This window comes from Heterocephalus glaber, unplaced genomic scaffold, assembly GCF_053883595.1.
Source record: "Heterocephalus glaber isolate CG9 unplaced genomic scaffold, H.glaber_assembly_v1.0 deba00001707, whole genome shotgun sequence".
In the NCBI taxonomy this organism is placed as follows: domain Eukaryota; kingdom Metazoa; phylum Chordata; class Mammalia; order Rodentia; family Bathyergidae; genus Heterocephalus; species Heterocephalus glaber.
The window spans coordinates 2,082,417-2,096,291 of NW_028258427.1; the positions used below are offsets into that span (position 1 = coordinate 2,082,417).

At 37.3% G+C, this 13,875-nt stretch overlaps 1 pseudogene; it reads right to left on the reverse strand.

Moving 5' to 3' along the window:
- Positions 1–5,329: 5,329 nt before the first annotated feature.
- LOC101705934 (cleavage and polyadenylation specificity factor subunit 5 pseudogene) lies at positions 5,330–12,198 on the reverse strand (annotated as a pseudogene).
- Between the last annotated feature and the right edge of the window lie 1,677 nt (positions 12,199–13,875).

Here is a 13,875-nt window from a genome sequence, read left to right on the forward strand (position 1 = left end):
AAGAAAGAAAACAAAGAAGGAAGGAAGAAAAGCTTATGATACTACAGATATTTGGCAATTCAATGTTTATGTAACTTATGGAGATTGAAGCTGAGTAAAGACACTTCACAAAAGTATTTACTATTCATTCACTGTACACTTTGGTCTTATCTGCCAACTCAACTAAATCCAGGTAGTACTGAAGAAGGAGTGAAAACGCAGAGGAGAGCTAGTCGTGGTGGTGCATGCCCTTAGTTCCAGAGCTCTAGGAGGCCAAGGCAAGAGGATCTTGAGTTTGAGCCCAGTCTGGGCAATTTAGCAATTTAGCAAGACTCTTTGTCAAAATTTTTAAAAAGGACTAGAGTGCACCTCATTGTGAAAGTGCTGGGTTCAATCTTCAGTACTGGGAAAGAAAAAAGGGAGAAAGAGCAATTTCAGAACATGGTTGTTGCCCCATATTCCCTGATTTCTTGTTTCCTCATCTTCCAGTGATATTAGGACTCTTAAACTTTTACTTCTGCTGAGGAAGATGTTTGGGAATGATTTCAGCAGCAGCCAAGGGACTAATGAGAGAGGATTCTTAGCAACAAACTCATTTAACTATTGAGTGCCCTAAAACACAGATAAAATATCCAGCAAAGGCGTAAATCAATATATCCATGGGGATTATGTGTCAAATTGCTCAGATATTTTCTTCATAAAGCCTCAGAACCTTTCAGCTAGAGAAGTTTCAAAAGTAGCTTTTGAACCTACAAACTTAGAAGAAAAATAATTGCACAGTACCACAAGACCTTACACTTTGTAGTTCTCATTCATTTTTCCATTTTTTTAAATTTCTGGTTTTTTTCATTTTTCAGATTTGTGTATGTTTTGAGAAAGGAATTCTGTTTCCTATTTCATGGCAGGAGAAACAGGTACAAATATTTACCTGGAATATTTGCTTAGAATGTTATTTACCTAGAATATTATCTATGTTTAGGTTTAGCACTAGGTGGGCTGGCAAAAAGATAATAAAATTATTAAAATTATAGCTAAGATCTATTGAGCATTTTGCTGGTATTATGCTTAGCACATCATCTCTCATGACTCAGAACAATCCTATGACATAATTATCACTACTATTCCCATTAACCAGTAGGAAAACTGATGCTCAGAGGCTGGGCTACTTATCAAGATCACATAGCTACCATGCAGAGCTAAGACGTGAACTTAGGACATTACAGGTTAAGGGCTCAGTGCCACTGGACTACCCACACTTCAGACACACCCATAAGTGGGACCCCCAGTCTACTTGTAGATCTACCAAACTGACTAAAAATTCTGGAGGAGTTCCTATTAACTGCTCCCCAGGTTTGATAATTTGCTAAATGACCCACAGAACTCAGGAAACCATCTTGTTATTACAGTTTTACATTAAAGGCTCCAACTTAGGAACAGTCAGTTGAAGAGAAACTTAGATCCATGTGTACTGTAGGAGATGAGGGATGTGGAGCTTCTATGTCCTTTCTAGGTATACCACCCTCCTAGCACACCAATGTGCTCACCATCCCATAAGTGTAGTTACAAACCAAAATTACAATTGTACTGGATTTTATATTTGTCTATATATTTACTTTTACTGAAGTACTTTGTATTTGCATCAAGTACTATGTCTTCAAGTTACTGTCTAGTGCTGGTTTTTTTCAACTTAAAGGATTCCTATTATATGAACTCCCTCAGCTTTCATTTATTTGGAAATGCCTTAATTTTTTCCTTGTTTTTTGAAAGACAGTTTTGCTGGATACAAAATTCTGGGTTTACAGGTTTTTACTTTCAGCACTTTAAATATATTTATACCACTGACTTCTGGCCCACAAGAATTTTGTTGAGAAATTTGCTTATAGTCTTATCAGGAATCTCTTTATGTGATGGATTCCTTCTCTATATTTAAAAATTTTTTTAATTTATCTTTGAATATTTTGATTTAAATATATCTCAGTGTGGGTCTCTTTGAATTTATCCTCCTTGGAGCTTCTTAAGCTTCTTGGTTTTGTTTGTTTTTATTTTTCTTTTATTATTATTTTTTATTAGTACATGTTTGCAGCATATAATGATTACATTTACTGTGTCGAGTTTGTACATATACATAACACATATTAATTCTTTTTTGTCCTCGTCTGCTTCCATCTCTCCCTGCTCCTTCCAACTCTTGTTCTCTTTCTTATTTGAAAAAGCTCTGTTTTTTCTTTTTTCTTTGATTCACTCTTTTTTAAAAAAACTCCTTTTCCCTATCTTCCTTTTGCCTTTCCTTCATCTCTTGTCCGCTTTCTTGTTTGAAAAAGATCTCCCTACTTCCTATTATCTTGAGAGCTTGTTTGGAGGTTCTAGCAGGGGAATGCAGCTGCTTGTGTACCCTTGACTGAGGAAATGGTCCTCCTCTATTGGGGGTGATTACCCTCTTCCATACAGCATGCAGCTTCAGGAGGGATGCACATGGAGTGGTGAAGGGGGAAAGGGACAACCACCTAGCAAGCCCTATCAGCCAAATCAACCCTGGTGATCAATGGGGTAGCAGATGTTGCAGCCAGATCACCCTCACATCCCCTACTTCCTATTATCTATCCATTATTTTGTTCTTTATTTATATTTGAGGTTTCTTATATAAGAGACACCAGGTGATATTTAAACTTGTGAGTCTGATTTATTTCACTTAACATTGTGGTCTTGAGATGCTTCCATTTACTGCAAATGGTTCAAGCTTATCCTTCTTTATGGCAGAGTGATACTCCAGTGAGTATAAGCACCACATTTTCTTTTTTTTTTTTTTTAGTATCGGGGGTCAAACTCAGGCCCTTGCACTTTCACAGCAGGTGACGAAACCACTGAGCTAAATCCCTGGTCTCTATCACCATATTTTCTTTATCTATTCATCTGTTGATGGGCATATAGGCTGTTTTCTAGATTAAGCCATTGTGAATTATGCTGCTATAAACATGGGTGTGTATATATCCCTGTAATATGATGACTTTAACTCTTTCAGGAAGATTCCTAGAAGGGGAATAGCTGGGTTGACTGGAATTTCTATTTTTAGTTTTTCTTAATGGTAGCAAAGTTTTATTAAAGATAAGAAAAGAAACAGGCACACAGAGCAAGATTGGGGCAAGTAAAAGTAGGAAAAGAAGTACACCCTACAGCATGAGGTTGGGCCACCATGCAAGAGTGAATACAGTGGCCAAAACTCAATGCGGACTGTCCTTTTTGAATCACCCATGCCTCAGGCTAATATCAGGTCTGGGCCATCCTATCGAAAACTTGCTTGAACTCTCACAAGAAGTCCATGTGCAGTGCTTTGAGTTCTGTTCTGCACATGTGTCCTGGGATTTTGCTACTTCCCCAGTTAGCTTTGCCATACCCTAATCTCCTGTCTCACGATGGCTCTACCTAAGCAGGGTGGCTACACTTGGTAACAATATCTCTTGCATTTACCCTGATAATAAAAACTTTGGTACTTTGTTTAAAGCAGTAGAGATGGAAACCTCTTTTTTAAGAAAAAAAATTTAAATCCTAAGAATAATGATGGTTACCTTTGACTCAGTCACTTGACCCAACCATTACTGGTGGTTCTTTGTTCTACTTAGGCTGTCAGGCACATGTTTCTAACTTACCTGAATTTTATTGGAAGAAACAAGGTAGGGCGTCTAGCCTAATTCAAAAGAAAAGAGGGGGAAAGCCCATGTGTTTCTTGCAATTGGAGGCTTAGCTCTTATCTACAAGTGTGAGACTTTCCAGTGATCATGAGGAAAACAAAGGTGGTGGAACCCACTTGGCTAATTCATGTGACAAACCATAATGGTGAAGAGGTGAACTAACTAGGATTAAATAATACCCTGAGGAAGAAAAGTCCATGTAGGGGGAAAGCAGAGATGAGACTTTGAGCAGAAAAAGGAGTAAACTGGAATAGGCTACTTAGGCAGGTACCAAGTTATCAACAGGTATTTTTCCTCAAAAGAGTGAGAAAGCTGAGCAAAATATCATGGTGAACAGAACCATGAGATAAAGTCATTCTAAATTCTAGGTCTCACACTTGATACCTGAACAATCTGTTCTACAACTGGGTTAGTGACAGGCTCTCTGGGAGTTCTTAAAATGGGAGGTAAACTGCAAGCAGGCCTGTAGGCCACCTATGGCTGGAAGAAAAACACAGAGGCCATCATTCTCCCTCCATCCTACATGCTGGAAAACAGAAAATTGTTCCCAGAACCATGAGGAGCCTCCCAGATTCCTCAGCCTAGGGAGAGAGAAAAACGAAAACAAAAATAAAAACAATATGGCCAAAGGCTTTACCTGTTCTGCCTGGCTAAGCCAAAAATGTTACTTGGTTTTGGGGTGCTGGCATCCCCTTCTGGAGGTAGTTTCTAGGTTCTTTTTGTCCTGCACAAAAAAAAAATTGGTCAAGACAAGTGCAAATGGAAGCAAAGTTTTATTAAAGGTAGGAAAAGAATCAGGCTCTTCAGAAAGGAAAAAAATATGAGAAGAGGAAAAAAAATGGAAACAAGGTCTTTGCAAATAGGGAAGGGGTGAAGGGAGGGCAAGGGAAGGGGAAAACAAATAAGAACCGGGGCCGGGGATTTAGCTCAGTGGTTCCGCCACTTGCCTTGCAAGCGGAAGGATCCGAGTTTGATCCCTGGTACCAAAAAAAAAAAAAAAAAAAAAAAAAAAAAAGAACCAAGAGACTCATGTAATGGTACAAGATCCCAATGATGAATATAACTGTATTGTATACCGAAAATGTACCAATAAACTTAATGGGGCGGGGGGGAATCAGGCTCTTCAGAGTGAGTTTGGGCCAAGTAAAAGTAGAAAAAGAAGTACACATACAACATGAGGGCAGGCCACCATGCAAGAGTGAACACCACAGCCCTCTATTTTTAGTTTTTTGAGAATTTACCATACTAATCTCCATCATGGTTGTAGTAGTTTACATTCCCACCAACAATGTGGAAGGTTTCCTTTTGCCCCACAGCCTCACCTATATTTGTTATTGGTTTTGGGGTTTTTTGGGGGGGGGCGTGTACCAGGGATCCAACTCAGAGCCTCGTGCTTATGAGGCAGGCGTCGGCACCACTGAGCTAAATCTCAGGCCCTAGTTGTTTCTTGATGATAGCCATTCTTTCCAGAGCAAGAGGGTATTCCAGTGTTGTTTTTTTGTTTTGGGGGGTTTTTTTTGGTACCGGGGATCGAACTCAGGACTTCCCGCTTGCAAGGCAGGCAGCGGAACCACTGAGCTAAATCCCCGGCCCCTCCAGTGTTGTTTTATTTATTTATTTTTTTTGAGTTTTCAAAGTTTAATGAGAAATTTAAAAAATACAAGTAGAAGTTCACTTTCTTTAATGTTGTACAAAAAAGCATGAGTAGAACCAAAAGTAAACATTACATTATTTGCATCACTATCTAGTTCTTCATATTAACTTTACTATTCAAACAATGGAAAGGGGGAAATTTAGGGTTTGGGAAAAGGATAAACACCAAAAAAACTTTTCTAACATGTTTATTCTTCTACACTGTTTATAGCTGTGCTCACAGAGACGGCTTCTTTTTCTTCTCCTCTGCGCAGGAATTCAGTTGTATATAAAATTGAACCTGCTCAACAGCTGAGGAAGACTGGAAATTATGGGTCCATATCCTGGCACATTGTCATACAATTCAAACAATGGTGCAGCTACCAGCTTATAATTTTTAGGGACTGCAAACAAGGCTTTCTCTTGAAGCTGAACCAGAAACAACTTCTTATGTTCCTTAGGCTTTGTAATATGTGCAGGAATATATGGATACTGCGGAGGCTCAAAATTTGGCCTCCACCAGTTACCAGCGCAGTCATCAATGACCCAGTCTTGCAGGGCTCCATCCTGGCGACCCAGTATCTCTGTCATTAAGCGTTTTAGTCCTTCAACTTCATCTTCTCCTGGGTTAAGTTCACCACCAGGTAATTTGAAGAAAGTTGTTCCCAGCTGTAGGAGTAACACATGGGGAAGCCGGTGCTCATGTACAATCAGAACCCCTTCTACAGCCCTCCTCATTCCAATTCTATCAAATTCCTCCCTCATGCGCTGAAATCTGGCAGCAACAGAGCTGTCCTTTTCACAGAGGGGCTCTTTTGTACCAAAAGTGTAATTGGTAAGAGGGTACAGGTTGATGGAGCGCTCCAGGGTGAGGGGCTTAGTCTGCTGGATGTACTTGTTGCGGAACTGGTTGACTTCCCGCGGCCAGCCCGTCTGCGAGCGATTGGGCGGTACCCCAGACAGGCTGGCGAGCTCTGGCCCTGGAAGCGACCAGAAAGCCAGAGATAGGGGCCAGTGTTGTTTTAATTGGTATTTCTGTAATGACCAGCAGTGTTGAGCATTTTTTTCATATATTTATTGACCATCTGTACTTCTTCTGAGAAGTCTATTTCAGTTGCCCATTTTTTGACTGGGTCTTTTATTTCTGAGGTCTGGTTTTTTTTTGTTTTTATAGTTCTTTTTATATTCTAGATGTCAACCCTCTGTTTGAGGAATAGCTGGCAAAATTGTTTCCTATTCTTTAGGTTGTCTCTTCACTGTGTTGATGGTTTCCTTTGATGTAAAGAATCATTAATTTGATGCAATCCCATTTGTTGATTCTTGGTACTATTTCTTTCTCTCTTTTTTTTGGTACCAGGGGATCAAACTCAGGTCCTTGCACTTGCGAGGCAGGTGGCAGCACCACTGAGCTAAATCCCTGGCCTTCTTGGTACTATTTCTTGCGCCATTGGAGTTCTGTCAGAAAGCCCTTGCTTACTTCTGTCTTCAGGAGTTTTGCCTATTTTATCTTCCAGCAGACTAAGTATTTCTGTTTTAACCTTAGATCTTTCATCAACTTTGATTTTAGTTTAGTACGTTGTGAGATATATGGGTCTAGACTTAAGCTTCTCCATGTATATATCCAATATGGATATCCAATTTCCCAGCAATATTTATTGAAGATTCCATCTTCCCTCCAGTATATGTTCTCAGTCCTTTTGTCAAACACTAAATAGTTGACTAAGCCCAGGGTTGCTTCCTATATTCTGCTTCCTATATTCTTCCTATATTTCTGCTTCCTATCTTCTGTTCCATGGATCCATATTTGTTTTTGTGCCCATACCATGCTGTTTTTATCACTGTAACTTTGTACTATAACTTCAAATCTGGGGTTGTGATGTCTCCTGCTTTGCTATTGTTAACCAGAATTGCTTTTGCTATTCTGGGTCTCTTTGGGTACCATATAAACTTTTAAATTGTTTTCTCTAGATCTATGAGTAATGCTGTTGGTATTTAGATTGGGATTGCGTTAAATATATACATCACTTTTGGAAGTATAGCCATTTTGACTACATTTGTTCTGCCATTCCAGAGGAAGATGGAATATTTTTCCATTTTCTGATGTCCTCTTAAAACTTCTTTATTTAAAGTGATGTAATTTTCATTGTAGAGATCTTTCACTTCCTTAGTTAATACCTGAGTATTTAATTTTTCTTTTTTTTTCTTTTTTTTGGTACCGAGGATCAAACTTGGGTCCTTGCGCTTGCGAGGCAGGCGACGGAACCACTGGGCTAAATCCCTGGCCCTAATTTTTCTTGATGCTACTGAGAATGGTATTGTTTTCCTAATTTTTCTCAATGAGTTCATTATTAACATATAGGAATGCTATTAATTTTTGTTTGTTGACTTTGAATCCTGCTACTCCCTTGAATTTGTATTTGTTGATTTGTATCCTGCTACTCTACTTAATTCTTGTTAGTGAAATATTTTGGGTCTTGTATGTAGATGATCATGTCTTCTGCAAATAATGATACTTTGACTTCTTCCTTTCCTATATGTATCCTTTTATTTCTTTCTCTTGGTTAATTGTTCTCCCTAATATTTTGAGTACTATGTGAAACAGGAGTGGTTATGGTTGACATCCTGGTCTTGTTCCTGATTTTAAAGGGAAAGCTTTCAATTTTTCCCCATTTAATATGAAGTTGGCAGTAGATTTTTCATAACTGGCTTTTATCAGATTGAGATGAAATCCTTCTATACATATTTTCTTCAGGATTTCAATCATGAATGGATGTTGGAATTTGCCAAAGGCTTTTTTTTTGCATCTTGAGATAATTATGTGATTTTTTGTTCTTGGATCTGTTTATGTGATGAGTTACATTTATTGTTTTGCATATGTTCAGCCATACTTGCATCCCAGGGATGAAGTCTATTTGGTCATGGTGTATGATATTTTTTGATGATTTATTGCATTCTGTTGCTTGGCATTATCTTGTTGAGAATTTCTGTGTCTGTTCATTAGAGAGATTGGCCTAGTTCTCTTTTCAAACATTAAAATTTTTTTTCTACATATTTGCCATACATAGTGCTCACATTCATTATTGGGAATTTGTACCTATACATAATATATCTTAATTCTTCTTTTTTCCCCATTCCCCTTCCCTCCCTTCAACTCTTCTTTTGCTTCCCATTTATAAAAGCTTTATTTCCATTTTTTCCTTCCATTAAAAAAAAATCCTCTTTCTCTTTCTTCCCTTCCCCACTCCACCTTCCTTGTTCCCCTTCCCATATGAACATGTTCTTCCTACTTCCCAACATCTGTCCTCCATTTTTCTCCTTGTTTACCCTTAGAGTTTCTCACACAGGAGAAAACGTGATATTTAAACTTGTGTGTCTTATTTATTTCACTTAAAATTATAGTCTTGTGGTGTATCCATTTACCTACAGATGACTCAAGTTTATTTTCCTTTAGGGAGTACAATGTACCCCATTGTATATAAACACCACATTTTCTATATTCATTCATCAGTTGATGAGCATATGGGCTGTTTCCAAAATTTAGCTATTATAGACTGTGCTGCTATAAACACAAGTATGCGTATGCCACTGTGGCATGGTGCTTTTAACTCTTTTGGGAAGATGCCTAGAAGGGAATAGCTGGGTCAAATGCAACTTCAGGTTCTAGCACCATTTATTAAAGAGGCTTTCTTCCAGTGAAGGTGTTTGGGCTCTTTATCAAAGATAAGGTAAGCAAGTGTGCTTGGAGTTGTTTCTGCATCTCCTGTTCTGTACCATTGATCACTGGGCCTGTTTTTTGGCAGTATCACGCTGTTTTTATCATGGTACCTTCATATTATAACATCAAATCAGGGATAGTGATGTCCCCTGCCTTGCCCTTTTGCTCAGAATTTATTTTGCCATTCTGTATCTCTTCTGGTTCCATATGAGTTTTAGAATTGTTCTTTCTAGTTCTGTGAGGTATGTTATTAGTATTGCCTTAATCTGTGTAACAGTTTTGGAAGTATGGCCATTTTCTCTATATTGTTTCTACCTATCCAAGAACAGGGGAATATCTTTCCATTTTCTGATATCTTCTCTGATCTCCTTTTTTAGAGTACTGTAGTTTTCAGTGTAAAGGTCTTTCACTTTCTTCATTAGATTAATTCCTAAGCATTTCATTTTTTGATGCTATTGTGTAAAGTGTTGTTTCCCTAATTTCTCTCTCAGTGAGTTTGTTATTAGTGTACAGGAATACTACTGATTTTTGAATGTTGAATTTGTATTCTGCTACTACTTAATTTGGTTATTAATTCTAGGGGTCTTTTGGTGGAGTTTTGGGGGTCTTCCATGTAGAGTATCAAGTCATCAGAAAATGGCAATAATTTAATTTCTTCCTTTCCTATCCATATTCCTTCTTGTCTAATTGCTCTGGCTAATGTTTCCAGAACTAGGGATCCTTGTCTTGTTCCTGATTTGAGAGTGAAATATTTCAGTTTTTGACCATTTGGTATGATGTTGGCTGTTGGTTTGTAATAGAGAGATTTCATCAGATTGAGATAAAATGTTCTATTCCAATTATCTGTAGGGTTCTTATCATGAATGAGGCTTGGACTTTGTCAAATGACTTTTCTGTGTCTATTGAGATGATCATGTGGTTTTTGTCTTTGGTTCTGTTAACATGGTGTATTACATTTCTTGATTTGAATATGTTGAAACTTCCCTGCATCCCTGGAATAAATCTTACTTGTCGTGGTGTATAATCTTTTTTCGGTGGTACCAGGAATCGAACTCAGGACCTTGTGCTTCTGAGGCAGGTATGGTGCCACTGAGCTAAATCCTGGCCCTGTGTATAATCTTCTTGATGATTTTCTGCCTTGTATTTGCCAGTATTTTATTTAAGATTTTTACATTTCTGTTCATTATGGAAATTGGCCTGTCATTCTTTTTTTTTTTTTTTTTAATGGATCCTTCTCTGGTTTTAGTATCAGGGTAATGCTTGTTTCCAAGAATACTTTTGGGATTATAGCTTCCTTTCAGTTTCATTAAAGAGTTTGAGGAGTAGTCATATTATATCTTCTCTAAAGTTCTTGTAGAATTCAGCAATAAATCCATCAGAACCTTGGCTTTTCCTTCTTTGCAGTTTTAAAAATATTACTTCTTCATTTTCATTAACTGATATTGGATATTTTAGAATTTTTATCTTCTTAATTTAGCTTTGTTAATTCATATGTATCTAGGAATCTTTCATTTTTTTCTGAATGTTTTCTTATTAGAGTACAGGTTCTTTTTTTTTTCTTTTTCTTTTTTTTTTTTGGTACTGGGGATCAAACTCGGATCCTTGTGCTTGTGAGGCAGGCAACGGAACCACTGAGCTAAATCCTCAGCCCGAGTACAGGTTCTTAAAAGAGGTATTAATGATCTTCTGAATTTCTACAGGATCCATTGTGATTTCACCCTTTTCATTCCTAATTGCATATATTTGGGTCATTTATTTCCTTATTTTGATAAGATTGGCTAAGGGTTTGTCTATTTTATTTAATCTTTCAAAGAATCAACTCTTTAATTCATTGATTTTTGTATTGTTTTCTTATCCTCAATTGCATTAATTTATGCTCTGATCTTTATAGTTTCCTTCCTTGTACTCACTTTGAGTACAACTTGCCCTTCTTTTTCTAGAAACTTTAGGTTCAACATTAGGTTGGTTATTTGAGCTTGCCTTGTTTTTCTGATGTGGGAATTCAGTGCTATTAATTTACCTCATAGGACTGCTTTCATTGCATCACATAAGTTTCAGTATGTCATATTGACATTATTGTTTAGTTGTAAAAACTGTCTAATTTCTTCTTTAATTTCATAAGTGACCCATTGTTTGTTCAGGAGGGTATTATTTAATTTCCATGTGTTTATCTAGTTTTTCTGATTTATTGTGCTATTAATTTCCAATTTCATTGCACTGTGATCTGATAATACATATGGGATAATTTAATTCCTTTGCATTTACTTAGGCATATTCTATGAGCTTGTATGTGGTCTATTTTGGAGAAAGTCTTGTGTGCTGTTGAGAAGAATGTATATTCTTTTGTTGTTGGGTAGAAAACTCTGTAGATGGGCCAGGGATTTAGCTCAGTGGTTCCGGCACCTGCCTTGCAAGCACAAGGTCCCAAGTTCGATCCCTGGTACCAAAAAAAAGAAAGAAAGAAAGAAAGAAAACTCTGTAGATATCTACTAAGTTCATTTGTTCAAAGGTTTGGTTCAGCTCTGATATTTATTTGTAGATTTTTAAAATCTAATCATTCTGTCTATTTGCGACAGTGGGGTATTGTTGTTCCCCATTATAATTGTATTAATGCTTATCTGATTTTTTCATATCCATTAGTGTTAGTTTTATATAATTATGTGTGCTGGTATTTGGTGCATATATATTTATGATTGTTATTTCTTACTCTTGAATTGTTCCCTTAACAAGTATGTAGTGACCTTCTTTGTTTTTCCTGATCAGTCTTGGCTTGAAATCCAGTTTGTCTGCAGATAGAATAGCTACCCTTGCTATTTTCCAAGTTCCTGTTGCATGAAGTATTGTTTTCCATCCTTTGAGTTTCAGTCTATGAGTTTATTTTTGAGCTAAACGTGTTTCTTTTAAGCAGCATAGTGTTGAATCTCATTTCTTAATCCATTCTGCTAATCTATTTCTTTTGATTGGTGAATTGAAAAACCATTGGTGATTATGGTTATAACTGGTAGATATTGACTTGTCCTTGTCAACATGTTATTATCATGTTGTTGATTCCTTTTCTTTCCTTTCAATTTAATTGCTTGCCTTGCCTGGTGGATTTCTTCTACTGGGATTCTTGGAATTGTTGTCTTCATTGCCTTTTTGTAGCATATTGTTCAGAACTTTTTGGAGTGCTGGTTTGGTGGCCATGACTTTCATCAGGTGTTCTTTTTTTTTTGGTAATAGGGATCGAACTCAGGTCCTTGCACTTGCGCAGCAGGCTGCAAAGCCACTGAGCTAAATCCCCGGCAAACAGAAATGTAGGACAGAGTCTTTTTGTTTTTCTGTTTGTTTGTTTGTTTTGGTACTGGGGATTGAACTCAGAACCTTGTGCTTGCAAGGTGGGCAACAGAACCACTGAGCTAAATCCCCAGTCCCTCAGGTGTTCTTTACCATGGAAGTATCTTACTTCTCCAACAATTTTTTTGGAGATAGGGTCTCACTATGTATTTCAGGGTGGCTTTGAACTCACTCACTATATAGTCCATCCTGGCCTCAAACTCATGGAAATCCTCCTGCCTCAGCCGCCCGAGTGCTGGGACTACAGGCATCCACCACTACGCCTGAATTCAATCTATTTTGAAAGATAACTTTATGGGGTATATCATTCTGGGATGGTGGTTGTTTTCTTTTGGGGCTTGAAATACTACAAGCTCTTTTTGATTTAAGTGTTTGGTTGAGAAGTCTGCTGTGATTCTGATTGGTTTTCCTTTATAGGTGATTTGTTTCTTTTCTCTAACAGCTTTTAGTATTTTTTTTCTTGTGTTGAATTTGTGGAATCTTGGCTGTTATATACCTTTATGTGCTTTTTGTCTGATCATGGCTATTTGGAGCTTTATATACCTCACTTCTCTGTATGTCAAATTGTTTTTCCATGCTTGGGAAATTTTCTGCTATTATTTCTGTGAATAAGCTTTTTATGTCTTTTAGGCCATCTTCTAATTTTCATTGACACTAATTAATTTCATATTAGTCTTCTTTGCATCATCTAGCAGCTTTTCAATTGATTTCATGGTCCCTTGCTATTTTTAAGAATTTTTTCATTTGATGATCAGTAACCACAACCCTGTCTTCTAGATCTGATATTCTTTCTTCACATGTGTTGACTCTGATGCACATATTTTTAGTAGAATTTTTGATCTCCTGGATATTTATTTGAAACTGTTTTATGGAATCCAGTTCTTTCCTATGTTGGGCATTCATAGTTTCTGTATCTTTTCTAAGCTCCTCTATTTTTAAAATCTCTATCTACCCCAGATTTACTAACCATTTCCTTCATTATGCTCATCATCTCTTTAATTATCTGTGTAATTATTTTTTTAAGAATAGGAAAAATTTATTGAGAGAAGGAAAGCTTCTAAGAGAGACAGAGGAGGGGCCTGAGAGTAGGTTGCCCACCCACCCCACTTTTCAAAGATGTTTTTGTGTAATTATTTTTGTTTTGGTTTTTTTCTAAAGATTCATTCATCCACTTTGTTGCTTCTGCTGCTACCATTTGAGAAAGTTCAGATGGGTGGTTTTTTATTTCTTCCACCTCAATGCCCTCTGGATTTGCCTTGGGCAAATTGGAGGTCTGGGGTTGCATCTTGCTTCTGTGTTTTCTTCTTTATTTGTGTGTGTGTGTGTGTGTGTGTGTATTTGTTTTCTGCACTGATGCTTATAAGTTGCTCATGGTAGATAGCTTTATTACTAGTCTCAATACCTCTTTAGGAAGTTACTACTTCTCAGAGATGTCTTCTAGGGGTAGCTGGCTTTTAGCTTTTGAGTCTGTCCCAAAATCATGCCTCTTGTGTTTATTAAGGGTGAGAAGTTGCATCCTGTTTGGCC